Source organism: Zosterops lateralis (genome assembly GCF_965231275.1).
Source record: "Zosterops lateralis genome assembly, chromosome: 7".
Classification (NCBI taxonomy): Eukaryota; Metazoa; Chordata; class Aves; order Passeriformes; family Zosteropidae; genus Zosterops; species Zosterops lateralis.
Window position 1 is genome coordinate 21772181 of NC_139767.1, and position 13406 is coordinate 21785586.

At 36.5% G+C, this 13406-nt stretch overlaps 1 protein-coding gene across 2 annotated transcripts in view; it reads right to left on the minus strand.

Moving 5' to 3' along the window:
• The window catches only part of SLC4A10 (solute carrier family 4 member 10), a 113737-nt gene that overhangs the window by 99033 nt on the left and 1298 nt on the right, over positions 1–13406 (minus strand). The window lies entirely within an intron of this gene.

Here is a 13406-nt window from a genome sequence, read left to right on the forward strand (position 1 = left end):
GGATGAAATATAATTGCTTTTCCATTCCACTAGCTACATTATATCATCCTTTTCCCCTCTATCCACCTATCAAAAAAGACCCATCAAAACACATTTATAATGCAATAAGGTCTTTTCTGTAAGGTCTGAAGGATCATTTTTTTAAGTGTTCCTTTAATGGTACTGCTATTATGGCAGCTTTCTGGAGTAATCACTACTGGTTAACATAAAGCACAGGTTTCCTTTTGGTCAGCTCTGCTCCACATAGTTCAGGCTATGCAACAAAGTAAAAAGCAATTAGTTTTCATCCCAGATTTGCATCTTCCCCAGGGCTGCATGTCATATGCATAAAAGCATCCTCCTCTGTCTTCTTTTTTTCCTCTTTTCTATATTTATAGCAAAAGCCAAGATAATGTTTAGCATGACTCAATAATGAAATTTCATGTTCTGCAATGCTGCTAAAAATTGCACTAATCAGCACTGGCTTCAAAGAACTGATTCGTAACTGGCCTGAGACTGAACATATATTTAATGTTATAGTGCAATCTCTGTAACATACAAACATAGATAATCACTTCAGACATTAACACTAAGCACAAAGTACTGTTATAAATAAAACAAAACACAGGCAGAAAAAAAAATAAAGCAGTTTTACACAGATATAAATCTCAGTAATACTTGTAATTCCTGTGTTTATCTACATTGAAGCATCCTGTGCTTGTTATATATCATTATTCTAACAATAAAAACATGCATAAATGACTGTTCACAAAAATGTTTTCTTCATATTTGATTCTTCTTTCTTAGAAAAGCCATTTTAGGTAGAAACAATACATTCCTTCCTTTTGCAAGGCAAACATGATACACTCTGTATCTATTATCCATACACCTATACAACTGAAGACAACATTTCTATTTGAAAAGATTAAACAAGAATTCAAGGCAAAATAGTAGCTTAACTTGTTGCAATGGCCAGCTGCCCCACTTTGTCTAATGGGGGGGAGGATGGGGACAACTGCAATAGAACATGGACCAAAAAACTTTCCCAATTAAAATGCTTGATAAACCTGTTAGAGCACTCAATATAATAGTCAAATAATGAACTGTTAAATTCTGTCTGAATTCTGGTACCTGTTTTAAAGCACCTGCAATTAATTGCAGCTGAGCTTACCATATTTTCTGTGTCTTGGAGTAAAATTACCAGGACTGCCTAAGTGATGCAAACACCTTACAAAACCTGAACAAAGCACTTAGGTTATTGTGTTTCTTTGAATATTTTAGTAATGTTAAGAGTCTCAAAACTTCTGCCTTTCCTTCTAGCCTATCACTTCTGCCAGATTTGCAAGCTAATCTTTATTCAATTGCTAGTTTCAGCCAGATGTCTGACTAAATAAAAGACAGTACTCCTTGCTGCTATGTAGACGTAGAAGTAGGGTAACATCTGTATGACTGAGGTTTTATTCCTTTTACTTCATACTTTTTTACTACACTGCAAAATACTTAGAAGTTCTAGAGGAGAGAACAGCATAGATGGTTGTTTCCTCCTCTGTGGTTATTATTTCAATGTCTTGTGTCATTCTAGTGCAGTCCCTGAAATCCTTTTACTCACTTCATAGGAATGGCTATGTCAACTACTACAGAGAAGTCTAACAGCAAGAAGATGGATGCAAATACTTTATCCAAAGCCCAAATGAGATTTAATTTTAGCTTGTCTGGCCTCTCTTGTGCCAGGAGAGGACAGATCCAGGATAACAGCCCTATTTAGGTGCAGTTAGAATCTGAACATGCAGATTTTACTCCACTGTGCAATAGGATTTTAGGGGAAAAGTATGTAATTGCTAGTTTCTTAATCAGCAGTAAGATATATTTGTTTTTAAGTTGGATACACTTCCCATCTTAAAGGGTCTCCTCTCAGCCTCAGAAATTATGACATGTTTTCCAATTTTTTTACCTCAAAGTAGAGTCACGGAGAGGAATCATAGAGATCAGTCTTCTTGAAGCAGCTACTCATGTGGAAATAGCAAGTGCAAAAAAGAGAAAGGGTCGTGTCCAACTTACCAGAACCCATTTTGACAACAACTACAACATAGGAGAGAGGAGATTTTTCTCTCCTTTTACAGCCTGCCACAAAAATTGTATTGTTTGGCAACTGCATCTTTTAGATGCAAATACATGCCAATCACATTTCAAAACCACCTTTTTTGACATCATAAGCTAGCAAGATCAATAATAAACTATATCACTCCCTCTGAAACACCAATATAATGTTCAGCAATTCTTCTGCTTCTCAAACCCCTTTCAATTGTATTTGACACACACTTTCTTCAAACACAGTACAAGAATTAATGAAGGCAGCAGGAAGGTTTCTCATGCTGACCTTCCACAGAATTTTGCAACTTCAGACAGCACCAGATATCTAGTCAGGAATTTGAAACCATTCGAAGCCACCATACTCACTTAACTATACAAGAAGTTTTTTAACGCTCTCTCATTTTTTGAACACTTCCAAGAACAGTGACTCCACTAAGTGCAAAAGGCTCTTCCTCTTCAAGCACAATCTTAATGTAGGTATTAAAAAATAATAATAACCTGCTGATCTGTATTTACTTGTAAAAGCATTCTTCCTCTTGCAAGTTCTGCCTACTTTCTCTTTGACTATCATTGTAATTAAAAACATATATGTATGCATATATGGAGAAGGAAAAATAATGCCTATGGGCTCCACTGACATACATGATGCAAATACATGCATGATGTGCTTGTCAAAAAATTACTTATTAGTATTTCAATAATCACATCACTTAAAGGAGGTGTAGCAGCTGGGAATACAAACAATAAATAGCCATGGGTTAAGGGTACTTAGCAACCCAAGTGTAATAAGATGAACACAACTAGCACATCTGCCAAGTCATTAACAGGTTATAATTCACTTTATAGACTATAGAAAGAGTTTTGATGAGGATCTTCAAAGATTGGGTGCTTTAAAAGAAAGTTTACTAATGACTGTAAGATGAATAGCAATTGGGAAATGAAAATTGATACTATAGTGCCAATAGAGCAAACACAAGATTCAACCTTGTGGTAAAATCTCTCGCTTGGAAGGGAAAGGACAAGGCAAGTTGCAAAGCTGTTAAAAGAAAGACAAGAAGTTTGTATTTGGGAAGATGAGTAAATAGACCTTAAATAGCAAGTGATGTAGGCAGAGTGATAAGCAATGATATTAACACCAGTAATCAAGTGAAGGAAAGCTGTAAGTATTAACGTCAGCCAGACAGATGAGATCATAACAGTCATGGTGCTGAGGTGAGCCAGACCTCGATCTGATTTATGGCTACATGACCAAACAGAAACTGTCAGCTTTCAGAGCCACATAGAGCAAAAAGAGCACATCAGGAAAGAAAAGGAAAGAAGATTCTGACAAGATTATACTCAGGTGACCACTGAAGACCAAGCAAATTTTCTGAGCTAAGCAGGGTTTAACTGGACTGGGGGAAAATCACTAAAAGTTAAAGCAGTGGTGCCTTCATAAAGGTCATGCTCATGGCTAAATTATCTGAAATAAGGTGCGGAGGAGGATGCAAAGCTGAGGATGGATTCCTGAGAGATCTAAACACACACCTACATAGAGAAAGAGAAGGGGGAGAGGAAGACCCACCCAATAAAAAATTGAATCTGTAAAGAGAAACAATCAACAAGGACAAAATGACAAATGTCTAAGAACAACAAAATTTAGTGAAGACTATAACATAACATCACAGAGAGATGACAGATGGAGTGGAGGAGAATAAAGGATTAGACTGGAATTCCTCCAGGAAGAAGTCAAGTGGAACATTAGTGACATAAATTTCAGTGCAAAAGACAGAAACCAGAAGTGAGCAGTTCTAGAAAGGCATTAGAAGACAGGAAGTTAAGACAAGTGTACAAAGCATACGAATAGGGGGAGTGAGGAGTGGGAGCACAGGAAGGAGGTCAAGGGTTAGGACATTAATCTGGTGAATAGAAACCTCTGAAGTAGGGGTTGGCTTGTGCTGAGTTATTTTTTAATATGAAGAGACTCAGACATATTTCTTGTGCAAGGGAAAGAATTCAAGGAGAGAAACAAAAATTTAAAAAAAAAAAGGTCAGAATGTTGATAGGAACAGGAAAAAGTTAATTGGAACAGGTTCAAAGACGACAAATCAAAAACTTAGAAGTCTGTTTCAGTAAACAAAAAGGAAGCTTGAATGTTGACCTTAGTTTGTTACATCTAAGAAATTCACATGGAGAGATGGGGAACTAGACAAACTGAATGGAAGGCTGTATGACTAACAAAAAATACACAACCGGCAAAACTGCAAGCAAAAATATTCATAACAGATGACAGAAATCCCAGAGATTAAGAAATACAGAAAGTCAGCAGAATCAAAAGATTTTCACCAGAGATAGTCAGCAGTATCTCCAAGGCATTGCAGATGGCATTAGGAACTGAGAAAATGGATACTGGGAGTCAGCCAGGACCATGAATGTCAGAAGGGTTTGGAACTGTATGAGAACAAAAAATAGGGCCTAAAGGGAACTGATAAGCTGATAGAAAAAAGTAAAGAGGAATAAAGGAAATCAAGACCATCAAGACCAACAAAACAGAAATTTTATGAAGTCCTATTCCGAGAGAGAAAGAATAAAAATCTTTTAAAAGTTCCAATAGTTATCACAGAAAAGGAACTTGGATAACACGGTGCAGAGAGAAGACCAACTCAAGCGTGTAGCTGACTTGGCACACGGCGTAGAGTCCAAATAAGAAACAGCACCAGGGCAGCTACAGAGTTGGATGGTTATCCATATGGAGACTGAAGGGTGAGAAATTATGAATGGAAGGAAGTTGCAAGTCAAACTCAGACAGAGATAGGAATAGGTACAGTTGAATGCATGCACACCATAAAAACATTAGAAAGACAGGCAGTAGGAAATTCAATTGCTAAATAAATAAATAATAAATAGGAGCAGGAAGAACTCAGAACAACACAGAAGTACCTAATTATTCAACCCAAATTCAGAGCAGATAGTGTTTTAGATAACAGTCTCCACAGAAAGGGCCAGAGACAAAGCAGTGTTAATAAACCGGGAAAAAACCTCTGTGGGCTGGAGCGAATGGCAGAAGGTAGAAAGACAACATCTAGGTTCTTTGAGATCAGTTACATTCTAGAAACGTTAAAAAAATAAAAAGAAGAGCAAATAATGGACAAGATAAAGAGTTTTGCACTCAAGGTAAAAAAAGGAGTTACAGGAATTTCACAAGCTGAACAAGAGGCAGATGTAATTTAAGGGAAGAAGGAAAGGACATTACACCAAAGTATAATCCAGACATAGTTTGATATAAGAGCATGAAAAGCATCAGAAAACACAGAGATAAAATGCCACCAATAAAGTAATCAAAAATCACTAGAGAAAGGAAACAGCACCCTACTAATTGTTGCTCTTTCATATATCATGAAACTTCTGTTATCTGAAGCTGTTACACATACACTCTCTGACACACATTACTTGTTTTAACAAACAACATGGTGATTTCAAATGCTAGTTGATAAGGATGATTTGCTCTGACATAGTTATACTAGGAAAGATTTAATCCCCTGAAGCTTATACTGCATGCCAAGTCCATATAAGCAGTACTGGTCAAAGCATTTTATACTTGTACACTCTGTAACACTAAAAGTTCATACCAACATACACTAATAAATCTTTTGTAATGTGGAACTGGACTAATCTGAGTCCTATTCTCAGAGGAATTTTAATCACATTTATGGATCATTTGCCAGAATTGCATAGTGATTGCTTAATTCTTCTCAAGATATAGTACACAAGGGAGTAAATAACATCACTGGTTCTGCACCCCTGGACATACATATGCCTGGGTTCTTGCAGAAGAATGTTAAAGTTTTTTTTAAGGAGCTTGTTTTGGTATTTGAAGCTTATTTATTCTTTTCACATCAATCATCACAGCTTGTATGTGTGATACATAACTTTACCAATGATTATATTCAAGTAGACTTCTGAAGGCAAAGGACTAAAACAGAATAAGGCCAGCTAGTGTAACCAGGCATATCCCAGAAAGTTGCAAAGGGTTTTTGGTCCCCGAATCAGAGTGCAATCAGACCTGCTATATGGGGACCACAGATTTCAGCTAACACATTAAACAGGAGTGGATTCATTTAAAAAGAAAAAGAAAAAAAAAAGAAAAAGCACAACTTGCACAGCTTCTGTGTAGTCAATGGGAGCTAGATGAGATTCCAGATAAAAATTATCTTGAAATATAGCACTGCCATGGACTGCAACAGACACTTTAAACAGTGCCTATCATGAGAGCTTTCCTCTGCTTACAAACAGAATGAGCTTATTTTAAATAGGCAAAGTGCAGAGAAAAATTCAGTGAGAGATGAGAAGCAACAACAGGAACCCAAGAGAACTGGAATCTCCCTTGAATCTTTGTCTATCCTTCAAACAAAGAAGGCCCTAAGTTTTTATAGGACCACTAAAGACTGAAACGGCTTCTCCCTGTACATTCTACATTTAAACTGAAGGATTTTTTGTGGAGGTAAAACAGAAGAGAATCAAAAAACGAAATGTCCCCACTTCTCCCATGCAACCTCACAAGCACCAGAACAGCAAGTTTAGCTTAACTGTCATTCTGTCCATGCCCATTTACCATTTACCTGCTAAAAAGAGTAGTGGGAGGAAAGGAGGGGAAGTAGCAAGAGACTACTAATTAATTACTAAGTAATAGATAAGAAATATCTCCTTTCCAACAGCAAAGGATCAAGTCAATAAATCTTGGGCGTAGTTCCATTGATAGATATACTATGATTTCCTTGAAAATTTTATTCACGATTATTCTCATTCTTGTTCATTTTCCATCATCCTGAATCACAAAAGCAATGCTTATGGCAAATTATGGAAAAATATTAGCAAAGACGTGATGGCATTTTAATCTATCAATGAGAAAAACTGAAATTCTATGTAATATTATTACCTTGTATTTGAGGTCTCTTGTTTTAAACACTTTCTGAATGTTCCTACTTGCTCAGTTTTCTTCTTACTCTTATGCTGGCTTATATTTCTGGCCAGCCTAGAAGCAGTATCAAATTTGCATATCCTTCCCATAATATATTTTAGTCAACAAAAAGCTGTTTATAATCCCAAATTTTACAGGTGAAACACTGCATCTGGTGTATAACATCGTTATTTAAAATCTCCCTTCATACCTTTGAACTGGAAACCTGCTGTTTTCTGAGAAGTGTGGTGTTGTTCCTCTGTGGCCTGCTAGATCAGAGTACATGTCTGTCCCAAATGGCAAACCATGAGAGAAAGAGATTCAGTAATGAACATGCTGGGAAGGAAGGAACATCCATTATGGGAACAGTATCATCTCCAAGGCTTAACCAATTTACTTTACAGGATCCCTGCTGCCCAGCTCTGTATAGAGCCAAAAGTGTCCAAAGCAAAAGAGCTTTGCTGTGACTTGAATAAACAAAATAAGAGAATCTTCAGTTCTTCTGAAAGAGAAAGGCGCCATTCTTTACATTCCCACAATAGAGAACTACAGGTGTGTACAGTGTAACCAAGCAAAGACAGGAATATTAAATGGGAATTAAACTAGAAATTGATAATGACACTTCTATGAACATGAAAGGAGGCCCATGAGGGAAATAAAGTCTAAGCAATTACCAGCAAAATTTGTTTATAGCTGATGATACAGACATTACTTAAAACGTATATTTAATTCTTGTCTCTGCAATTGCAAATGATACTAAAAAGGAAACAATTTAACAGCTCTTATCTGTTGAAGGAGGCAAGAAAAGGACTCAGAGCATGTCTCACTTCACTCCTGAGGTTTCTGTTGCTGTAGATGTTCAGGACACAAGGCAGTGCCAGTAACTACTTCTGACAGCACAAATTACATCTTTCACTGACATCCACAGCAAATATGCATGTTTGCATTAGAAGTTAAATGGCTGAGAAATTTCAGCACATCTGCACCCTACAAACTAGAAAATCACTCAGGAAAGAGGAGGAGGGGAGCAGAAGGCAGACTGGGCAATAACAAAACCCAATGAGTCACGGTGAGACATTCAGTAAGCAGCAATGAGAAATTCACTCATGACTACATGCAGAAGGACTGGTAACAGAACACTGAGATCCAGCACAGGATCCAGTCTGCCAAAGGCAACAAGGTAACCAAGTTCCCAGAGAAAGAGGTCTTCAGTTCCTTCTGGAAAACAAGAAGAACACCAACACAGCTTTTCATTTCCTTATGTTTCACATTTCATATGCCAGGTAAACTTCACTGGCAGTATCCAGCCACTGCCAATAAATCCTGTGTCCAGGTAATATAAGATGTTGTATTTTTGACATATATTAGCACAACTACCTTAGTTGATATTCTAAAGATAAGATCAAGCCACAGTTATCAGACACTGAGCTTCTCAGTAGAACTCACAGAGCTAGGCCTATACTTGTGTGGAATCTAAGCACCCAGCAATAATCTTCAGAAGCACAGAAAACACAATAAAAAATCACAGCACTACTATCACTGCTATGAAATTATAATTTTGTATTTTTCGTATATATTAGATTTTTCGCTTGATCATTCAGTGAACTCCATTACAAATGTTACATGGCAGACAACACTGAGGTAACACTAACCAATCTCAACATTCTTATATAATAAAAGTTGTCTGATCTTAAATTACAAGTTCTGATGCATACAACCACTGCTTAAGACACACATACTTGTCTAAAAGACAAGAGTCTAAAATTCTTAATTCACCAAAATGGACTAGAAAAGTTAGAAAATAATGGGAAGAAAAAAAGGGAAAGAGAAGGATTGTCATTTTTCAAGTTTAAAGTATTTCAGAGAGCCTTTGCGGGAAAAAAGAACATAAACACTTGAATATCCTTTAAAATGGCTACCTCTCAGACAGAAACTCACATCCTAAACTTGCTGTCAGGTCTCCACCAAACCAATTCCTGTCTCCAAAACAGAACTCCACACCTGAATGGTCTTGCATAACTGGGGCTCCCCTAATCAATATAAGGACAAGATATTCCTCTCCTTTTCCACTTGCAGGATTCAGACATAAACATGACACTGCCTTTCCCAGAAAGTTCTAATCACAGGATTGAGACATAAAACTGATATTGCTTTGGCTAGAATACTTTTAATTGCGTTAAATGTGGATACAAACCATATGGGTATGATTTCTTGCATGGATTTTAATGACTCTGCCTGCCTGCATAAAATCTTTAATAAAGAGAATTTAAACAAGTGAACTCATTATGCTAGGAGGAAAGATATGGATGGATCTTAAATCTCTGAAGGCTCCTATATACATTTTTGTTTCATTTAAGCAGCCTAGGGGAACAGAGGGAAGCTATTATAAAAATGAGAAAATTTTTACTACACCTCAACACTCCCTCATGTCACTTAATTCTTGTTTTACATCATTCAATACACAAGCTGAATATTTGTTATCAGTTGATGGTTGCTGCAACACTTGAGAACATTTGAGAATTCTGAGTTCACTCTGAATTTCAAGCAAAACTAGAAATTAACAAATTATTTTTGTCAAGTTGACAAAAAACACAACTCTTGAATCCCTCTAGGTCATGTTCCATTTAGTTTACCTTTCTGGGCTTTTTTTGATTAGTGATGTCATACTAGATAATATCCTTTTATTCAGTTACTTTGAAGTTTGCTTAGCTCAAAATATTAGTCTAGCCTTTTCTTTTAGGATTTATTCTCTGCTTATATCAATTACTATGAGGGGATGTAGATTCCATAGAAGACATTTCAAAACAACAGGAGGTTTCATCACTAGAATGACTGCTATGAATTAAGCAAACCTGTTCTCAAAGCTTTCCCTCTCCACAAGATTACCAATTATATTTTTTGTGCATTCAGTCCTCATTTTTCAAGGATTTCTGTGCAAATTTTTCCTTATTTAATTGACTAGTTAACAGGCAATCCAAGTTTCCTTACCAGATAATGTGACTATGACAATGCTCCTCTACTGAGCCCTGTTGAGACATAACTGGAGAGCTCTGAGCAGGTCTGGATTAACTTCTTACATGAACAAAATAGACATAACTAAGTAAGTGCAGTAAAGGGACATAAAGGTCATCAAAGGAGAGGCTGAGAGTGAGGGGACTGAAAAAAGCCTGAAAAGAGGAGGCTCAGAGGTGTCTTATCAGAACGTACAACTCCATCACTGGTGGGAATGTAGGGAAGACCTAGCCAGACTCCTGGTGCTGACCAGTGACAGGGTAAGAGCAAATGGATACAAATTAAGTATGAAAAGTATCATTTCAACATAGAAAAAACTTGGTCCTCTTAATAATAAGGGAATAGCAGTATTTCCCCACCTTATCATTAGTCACATCTTGTAGTCTCTTTATTGGTATATACATTGATTTACAATATAATATATGGTATATAAAAATTATTCAGGAAAGCAATTTTAGGGTCTCACTGACAACAGTATGGCAAGCAGCATGGAGTTTACTCAGTGTGATCTATGCTTAATATTGATTTTACTAATGAAGCAACCTATTGGAATTTACCAGAATTATGGATCAACTTCTACTTAAAAGAAATTATAATGACAGCAAAGCCACTGACCACAGCAGTGTAACAGCACTCATGTTAATGGGGTACTTTTATTAATAACATTTATTGAAAATTTAAGTAAGGCAAAATAAATACGGTCTTGCAAGGAAACAAGAAACAACATGAATAAGTCATTATTTAGCAGGATCATTATGGGATGGGAGGATGAAAAGAGAGGCACAGGGTGGAGAAACAGAAGGAGAGAGAGAGAGAATGAACTGAGATAGTTTCTTCTCTCAAAAATGCCACTCTAAGTAATGTATAACCATTCTCTTTTACTGCATTAATATGCTCAGCTTCCCTACTACTTCATCTTAGGTGGTTCCACCTCTACTGGAATTTTTGGGGACTACATATGACTCTATTCTAAATTTTTTTTACAGATTTATTCACATTTTCAAACCACATCTTAGCAAAACTCCTTCCAATAATCTTTATTCAGAATGACCATGTGATGATATTCCTGGAGCACTAAATAGAGTGGAACATACTTGGAACACTCATCATGTAGCTCTGAATTTTGTGACCATGCAGTTACATATTTACGCTATTACTTTATGTTTTAAACCTTTCTGATATGCTTTTAGTAAGCCTCCCCTAATTCTGGTCATTAGGCCAAATGACTTGATACATGAATTAAAATACTTACTGTGAAGAGTTTGACCTGAGAAGAGGGTCATGTCTCAGGAAGTAGACTTAAGTACAGCAAAACCACCTGAATTCTTTCAGCAAACTCTGAACATATTTTTTGCTTCTAGTCTTTTGCAAATGTTTGGTCATGATCTCTCATTTGTCCCAGTGTTCTCATTTCCTTAAAAACTGGCACTACAACCTACTGACAAAAAGAAGTCAGTACTGTGGAATCAGGAAAGCAACCAGTAACAAGTAAAAGCACCACAACTGTGTATATGTGCATGAGTGAGAGCATTCTTGTTTAAAATTGGTAAATGACACAAATATTTGGCTTCTTGTCCAACTGTTCTTAAAACTGTGTTTCTCTACAAGACCTTTATCAGAGAGTCCAGTTAAATTGCAATGTTTTAAAGATAAGGAAACGCATGTTCATGGATGTGTATTCGTTATGCTCAGTCAAGGGAAAAGAATCCTTTATTTAGCAAGATCCTTCCTTACACAGCATTCTTTAAATACTGACAGTACCAATCATCTTGAAGAGAGATGATACAGTTTTAAAGAAGGCACAAAAATGTCTTTCTGTTAAGTTGCTACTAACACAGTGCCCTGGATTCACTGCCTTTACTCTTGTGCAGTATGTCCAAATACCAGCAAGACACTTTCAAACCTGTCTCTTTTAGGGGGCTGGAGGTGGGAGTTAAACAACTAAAACAGTAGTTTTAAGTTTTCAGATCACTTCAATCCAAGTCCCTGCTGTCATGTGTCTAACTCTATCCTGCTGCAATTTCTTATCTTACAAAAGAACTTTATTTCCTTAATACATTCTTATGGGGTGCTACTCTCTAGCTCCTCCAAATGAACGAGGGCCTATAACGTGACTATATCCTTTGAGTGAAAAAACATATTCAAACTCACTTGCAATAGTTAGTAATAGTGTTGCTTCAAAACAGAATGACCTAAACACAAACTTCCTCAAGCAAGCATTTTTCACCAACTCATTTTCCTCTGTAGATAGTTTCCATTGTCAACAGGCTGCAGTGGTTGTCTACTGCACTACTGGAGATTATATCAGTGATACATTCCAAAGCCATCCACAGAATGCACTTTGCAGAATTAGTGTAAGTGATGAGAGTCCAGGGCAAGAACAACCTAGTGCTGTAGCTTCCAGATGCAAAATTCCATGGAGATCTAATTATTTCAAATGAGCAAAGAAGGAATAACTTCAAAATGAAGCTAAGTTAAGATTGTACTTTGAATAAGGAAAACAAAGAAGCTGGGGGAGGGTTGGTCCTATTAAAAGGTCTATAAATACTCTGCAAAACACCAAAATACCATGAAACCAATACTTTCAGGAATTTCATTCCAATGCCAAGAAACAGAATGTACTCATTGTGACTAATACATCGAAATACTGAAAATAAATTCTAACAGATTAAGAAGATCTTGTAGCAAGAGAAAGGTATAGTTAAATCATGCCAAACTTAATCAAGCTTAAGAGCAGGACAATCTTTGCCCGCTATTAATAAGAATCTAAGATGGATAAAGTGGACTGGGAAACTAGAATTTATGGTCAATACAAGTAATACAATATTTTCTACAAATGTTTTTAACAAAAAATTAAAAGACAGACATTTTTACAGTTGCTGCACAAACTTAAGCCTGATCTTCTGTTGTCTCCCACACACATACGGCCGCAGCAAAATGTTATTAAATGGGATAAAACCAGAATATAGTTCTAAATGCAAAATTAAATCCATGACTTAGATGTTTACATTTATAGATGGATATATGAAAATATCATTAAATCTTGATCACTTAATCCTCTGCTTTGGGGTCAGAAAATACTGCTCACCCCCGCCAATCTGCTGTCCAGTTATACATGAAAATTGTTCCACAAGGGTAAAGCAAGAGACAGAAAAATTGCCGCTACTTTCAGGCTTCAGCCGAGCTTTTAAAACACATGGTCAAACACGTTGCCATGGAAATGTTCTGCAAATATATGTAGAATTTCTTAAGATGGAGCCGAATATCCCTTTTTAAAATAAATGTCTCCTACAATTTTAAATATAATTGCTCTATAATGCATTCAAGGGAATACATCAGCCATTATCTAACATTTATAATACCTAAAAGTGGTAGCAGTATTTCCAAA